Below are 7,118 nucleotides of genomic sequence, written 5' to 3'. Positions count from 1 at the left end.
GAAGTATGAGTATTCCAGAACACTTAATTGTGCTCATGGGAATCTCATTTGATTTAAGAATTTTTTTTTACTTCATTTAAAAATTTCTTCTACTCCCCAGTATTTTTTAAATAGGAAATTATTCAATTTCCATGTATTTTCCTCCTTGATCTTCCTGTTATTTTGTTCTAATTTTATAGCAGATGTTTTGCAGTATTTCGATGTTTTAAAATTTGTCGATGCTTGCTTTATGGCTTAACATATGGTCTATTCTGGTGAATGTTCCATAAACACTGGAAAATAGTGTACATAGTGCTGTTGTTGGGTAGAGTGCTCTGTATTAGTCTATGAGGTCAATTTGGTTGATTGACACACACTGTTGTTATTGCTATTTCTTATTCACCTATTCAGGATTATGAAGCAGAAGGCTTAAAAAGCCTGAGACTACCCACGTCCTGATTTGCTATTGAGCAAACAAAAGCTATTTGGGATAAACTAAGTCGATTCAAACACACCAGTTGCTTTAAAAGAGAAAGATGAGGCTGCTACTCCTGTGAATATTTGCAATCTCAAAAACGTTATAGAACGTTGCTATCTGTTGGAATTGACTTGATGACAGTGGGTTTGTTTTTGCATTCATCTTTGGAATTTGAATATTTGCAGTCAAACACAAATAGTGTAGTGGTTACAAATAGGGCTGTGAACCTCAAGGTCAGCAGTTCGAAACTCCCCGCTGCTCCACGGGAGAAAGATGAGGCTTTCTGCTCCCGTAAAGATTCACAGCCTCAGAAACCCTGTTCAGGGTCACTATGGGTTGGAACCAACTCGACGGCACTCAACAACAACAACAACAACAACTGAACCATGGGAGAATATATGGTAGTGGGTCCAGGCGTGTGTGCTTCAAACTTGCCCCAGATGTATCTGATGCACATCCAAGGGGACCACTGTTCCAAGTGACAGCTTTCATTTCCATGGCTTTAACCATGACCTATATGGTTATTCCAATTATTCCAAAATCTCTCTCTCTAAAACCTATTTGATTACTTAAATTCATTGTTGTTGTTAGGCTTCATTGAGTTGGTACGAACTCATAACGACCCTATGCACAGCAGAATGAAACACTGCCCTATCCTAGGCCAACCTCACTACTGTTGCCACGCTTGAGTCCATCAATGCTGCCACCTGGCCAATCCATCTCGCTAGGGGTCTTCCTCTTTTTCTCTGACCCTCCACCTTACCAAACATGCCGTCCTTCTTGAGCGACTGGTCCCTCCTGACAATATGTCCGAAATATGAGAAACAAAGTTTGGCCATCTTGGCGTCAAAGGAGCATTCTAGCTTCACATCTTCCAAAATGGATCTATTGATTCTTTTGGCAGCCCACGGCACTTTCAATATTCTCCTCTAACACCATAACTCAAAAGCATCAATTCCTCTACTGTCCAGCTTTTGCATGCATATAAGGTCATTGAAAATGCCATGGCTTGGGTCAGGCGCACCTTAGTCCTTAAGCTGATATCTTTGCTCTTCAACATTTTTAAAAGGTCTTGTGCAGCAGATTTGTCTACTGCAATATGTCGTTTGATTTCTTGACTGCTGCTACCGTGAGTGTTGATTGTTGATCTAAGAAGAATGAAGTTCTTGACAACTTCAATCTTTTCTCCATTGATAAGAATGTTGTTCATTGGTTCAGTGGTGAGGATTTTTGTTTTCTTGACATTAAGATGCAATCCAGACTGAAGGCTGTGCTCTTTGATCTTCATCAGTAAATGTTTGAAGTCCTCTTCACTTTCAGCAAGCAAGGTTGTATCATCTGCATATCGAAGGTTGTTAATGAGTCTTCCTCCAATCCTGATGCCACATTTTTCTTCATAGAACTCAGCTTCTCGTATTATTTGCTCAGCATACAGGTTGAATAAGTATGGTGAAATAATACAACCTTGTCACACAACTTTCTTAATTTAAACTATTCAGTGTTCCCATGTTCTGTTCGAACAACTGCCTCTTGGTCCAGGTACAGATTCCTCATGAGTACAATTAAGTGTTCCGGAATACTCAGACTTTGCAATGTTGTTCATAGCTTGTCATAATCCACACAATCAGTAGCCTTTGCGTAGTCAATAAAGCACAGGTAAACATCTTTCTGATATTCTCTGATTTCAGCCACGATCCATTGGACATCGGCAGTGATATCCTTTGTTCCACGGCCTCTTCTGACTCCTGGAAGTTCTCTGTCAATGTATGCTTGCAGCCGTTTCTGTATTACCTACTTAAATTCATATGTAAATACTAAATATTTTCCTCTTTACTGCTTTGCTTTCAATGCCATACCTCAGAATCTTATGCCAAATCACTGCTATATTAAAATAATTTACTATATAAAAAGAAGACAAAAAATTTTTTATTTGCAACCTCCAGAACAGTCAGACATTGAGATAAAGTTGTTCACTTAACACTTAAATTCAGATATAAATGTTAAGTGTACAACTTTATCTCAATGTCTGACTTCTCTGGAGTTGTCCAATCACAAAATTTCTTGTCTTCTTTCTATATAGTGAATTATTTTAATATATCAGTGATTTGGCAAAATATTCTGAGGTATGACATAGAAAGCAAAGCAGTAAAGAGGATAATAAAAGGATAAATTGGAAAATATTACATCATAAATATCAGCACTCCTTTTGGTTAATCCATGAATCCATGACTGTACTAGTTCCAATAAATTTTGTGTTTTGTTTGTGTTTATTGTTACAGAAGCTGACAAATTGATTTAAAAATTTGTATTGAATAGTAAAATTTCAAAATAGCCAAAATATTACTGAAAAGAACCTAATCTTGCTAAAAAATGTTATATAACTTATAAATTTGAACGCTGACTGCATTGCATATCAATTGTGCATTGCATATTAACTGTGATAAAGGAAGTTTTAAAGGAAAGGCACTGAAACAATTATGAGGGGAAATGTCAAAACTGAGCCTAAACACATACACACATACAGTTTCTAGTGGATGTGAATATCCTTATGTTCATAACAAAGAAAAGTCTTTTCAAAGCAAGATTACAAAAAAATCCACTAATAAGTATGCTAAAATAAGGAACCTATGCTCAAAGTATTCATAAAGGAAATATAAAAATAAATTAACGTTAGAAGCTACATGCAACACATATTACTAACAAAGGATACTTTGCTGTTAGCTGTCATTGAGTTGGCTCCAATCCATGGTGACTTTATGTACAAGGGAGCTTCAAAAAGTTTGTAGAAAATTCCATTGTCCTTTAATTCAATTTTTTCATGAACTTGTTGAAACTTTCCTTATAGCAGAATGAAATGTTGCCTGTCCTGAGCCAACTTCATGATGTTTGGCATGCTTTAGTCCAGATTAAGGATTAAAGTTGGGAATATACAAAGAAATCACAAGAAAACTAAAGTCAGAGTCATTTCATATGAAAGAGAGTATGAAACCAGAAGGTATATAGGCTCAGTCTTCAAAAACAGTCATGGAAATGGAATTTAAGGACACAGTGAAAAGCTAATTTATATATGCTAGATTGGCAAAAACAAACAAACAAACAAACAAGAAACACACAGGATTTCTTGTCTTTGGCTACTATATGGAACTACCAAACCACTACAGGTTCTTAGTGGAAGTGTAAATTGGAGCCATTACTTTAAAAATATTTGACATTTTTCAGTTGAGTTGAATATACCTCAATCCTATTGATTTAACTATTCCACTCCTTTCTCTGCAAATTATATGTGTATGGGTACCAAGCAATAAGACAGAATGTTTTTAGGAGCACTGTTCAGCAGTGAAAAAATGATAGTACTTCAATAATTATATGCTTATTGAAGTGTTGCATTGTCTTTTTTTTTTTTTTGCATTTACATGCCTCTTTTTGTATCTACTCAGTATTCAATGAAAAAATAAGAAATAAATATCTTTAATAGTGCTATAAGGTAAATTCAGATTCATCATGTTCAAACTAGAGAAAGTTCCTTTATTAGTTCATTTCCTATGAAAATTAGTGTTACCTGAGAACATCCCCAGAGGCTATCATAGATATGATCCTAAATAAGTCAACTCTGGCGTAGTTTCTTAAGATTTTTTTTTTTTTTAATGTAGAGACCAGACCCTCTGACTTTACAAAGCCTTTTTGTTGTTGTTGTCCTAACAAAGCCTTTTTAAGTAGTAAATCTTTACTATTTTGACTTCTAAGACTGCTGTAAGTGGAGGGTTAAAATATCTTTAAGATAAGCACATCTAAGTGAATATATTGCCTAGAAAATTTTGACGAAAGTTGAATGACATTTATTTATAATGTTAACTTATAGGCGTTCCACAGTATCATTTTGGTCTTAATTTAAACTATAGCTATTTATGTGAATTATCTTATTATTTTATAGTCTACATTTCTGTAGTTGTTAAGTGCCATCAAGTCAGTTTCAACTCATAGCCACCTTGTTTAAGATTTCTGAGGAGCGGTTGGTGGATTTGAACTGCCAACCTTGCAGTTTAAATGAACCTTGCAGTCCGGTGCTTATTCAGCACCATACCAGGACTCTGTTATACATTACTTAATATTGCTTTGTTTGGTTACAAGACATTACATAGGAACATCTTTGATGAGTATATATTCTTTTTCTCTAATCTTTATATGGTCCTTATATCTATTTTTCTTAGTGTTATTTTTGTTTCTCTCTTCAAAAACTTACAATCTATAGCTCTTTGCTTAAAGTGTAATTGCTGACCAAGAAGCCACATTTAAGAGGCATCAGGCTATTGCGTTTTGAAGTTACTACTGCTGTGTAGAAATCTGCCTTCATTAATTGTACATCAAGGCATGAGCTTTCTTGTGTAGGACACCCCTCTTTCTCTCTTATCTTCATAGACTCCACTGAGTGACTTCTCCAGAGATCCAGCAAGCTTCTGAAGACAAATTGAATATAATGATACCAGTTATCATCTTACCTTTTAATTAATTTGAAATACAGCTTTCAAAATTGAAAAAAAAAATTATTATTTAAAGTTCAGCTGCCTTAGAAACTTTAAGTAGTAAACTTATTAATATGATTTGAATGGAGAATAAATTTACTCTCAAAACCACACTCCATTCTGTGTTTTAGTTGTATTTTTGCCAAAAAAAGTCTTGACAATCTGTACATCATTTTCTTCTTCTTCTTTTTAATCTCAAAAGTAAATAGCAAAACACAGACACCATGGTTGTGTGGCTGATTTTGCAGCATAGTATGGTATGAATAGCTGTGATAAAATTCTCCCAAATTTTCCTACACCCACAAGTGCCTCTTTGGAATATTTCCACACTATGTTTGTGTGTGATTTCTAAATTGGTATTATAATTACATGATTTAAAAAAATATTTTTAATGTAAAACAATATTTAATGTTCTTTCCAGTATCCAGAAATGACAACAGAGAAGAGCTGGATTAAATATTTAATTTAGTTTCCTTAAAAGCATAAGGTAATTAAGAAGACAGTGAAAGAAATTACCTCACACAAATCTAGGACAAAATGGAGTCCTGGTGTGGTGCTGTAGGATTGTCACTGGACTGCAAAACACGAGGTTGGCAGTTCAAACCCACCAACTGCTCTTTGGAAACCCTATTCAGGTTCACTATGAGTCAGAACCAACTCACAGCACTTAATAACAACAAAGTGGATATTCAGAAAGTTAAATCAGAAATAAAAATTACTTTTGCCTGGAGTATATTTGTGTATTGGAAAAACAGCTGAGGAACTGAGTTATGGTTTGGGCAGCTTTTTGGGACAAGAGGAAAAGACTACGAAAATCCATTTCTATCTGACTGCAGAGTCTGTAAAGAGCTACACTCTGAGTTAAGAGTGAGTCAACACTACAGAAGCTCTTGTTCAAACTGTAGCTTCAGTAGAACACATCTTGCTAGTCACCCCAAGTCACTGACAGAGCAAAATGAAAACCCTCTTTGTTGTTGTTGCTATTGCTAAGTGCCATCAAGTCAGTTCCAATGTATAACAAACCTATATAGGGTTCCCAAGGAGTGACGAGTGAGTTTGAACTGTCAACCTTGTAGTTCAAACTGACTTGCAGTCCAGTGCATTAACCTAGTGCCACACCAGAACTCCTTTGGTGGCCTCTATTTACTCCTTCAATTATTATTACTATTATTATTGTTTTAAGACAATGGCCAGATACACAAGAAAAGATGATACCATAAATTAGAATGATCAGGAAAAAAAGGAACTAAAAATGATCCATAAATGATTCAGATACTAAAATTAACAGATGTATTATAAAATGACAAATGCTTAAAAGTTTAAAAGTAGAAAAGGCAATCAAAAAATAGAAAGCTTATAAAAAGAACACTTTCTTGAAAGGGAAAATCAAATAAGTAATCCTCATTCTAAAAGCATAACTAAAATTAAGAACTTAGTGGAAGGATTTAATAGCTGATTAGAACAAGCAGAAAAGAAAATTGGTTCAGTTTATGTGCTGTGGAGTCAGTGTCTACTCATAACAACCCTGCATAGGGCTTCCAAGGCTGTAAATCTTTATGGAATCAAAAATCTCATATTTCTCCCATGGAACAATTGGTAATTTCTAACTGCTGACCTTAAGGTTAGCAGGCATAACCAAAACACTACCTTGAAAAGAAAATGAGTGACTGGAAAATAAGAATTTTTTTTCCGGAATAAAGTATGATGGACAAAAGGATGAAAAATGCAAAGAGACGCTACGACTGAGAAATTCTAAAATAAAATGGGTAGTTGTTCCTTTCGACCCCAGAAGCTGCCACAACCACAGTTTAGTTCTACACCTGTTTCTTTCAGGTAAAAGCAACTTTTAGTTTTGAACTTGAAAGTATGAATTCTAATGTCAATCTGAGTCTCAAAAAGGTAAAGAGTGGGAGAACAAACAAGATGGCAGAAAGGGTAGAAGTGCAGTGAGGAGCTCTGTCAGCAAAAACAGAATATTAGACCAAGTAGTCTCAGGGGATGGTCCCAGAATTCTGAACCACATATAAAGGGATATTTAAAAAGTTAGAAGGCTTACAGCCAGTGGAATTTGTAGCAGAAGCAAGAAATCCAGTGCTTTCTAATCCAAGGCACTCAGCTGCTCCCTGAGTGGCCATCTTGGG

Source organism: Chrysochloris asiatica, unplaced genomic scaffold, assembly GCF_000296735.1.
Source record: "Chrysochloris asiatica unplaced genomic scaffold, ChrAsi1.0 scaffold00019, whole genome shotgun sequence".
Classification (NCBI taxonomy): domain Eukaryota; kingdom Metazoa; phylum Chordata; class Mammalia; order Afrosoricida; family Chrysochloridae; genus Chrysochloris; species Chrysochloris asiatica.
This window is presented reverse-complemented; position numbering follows the sequence as displayed.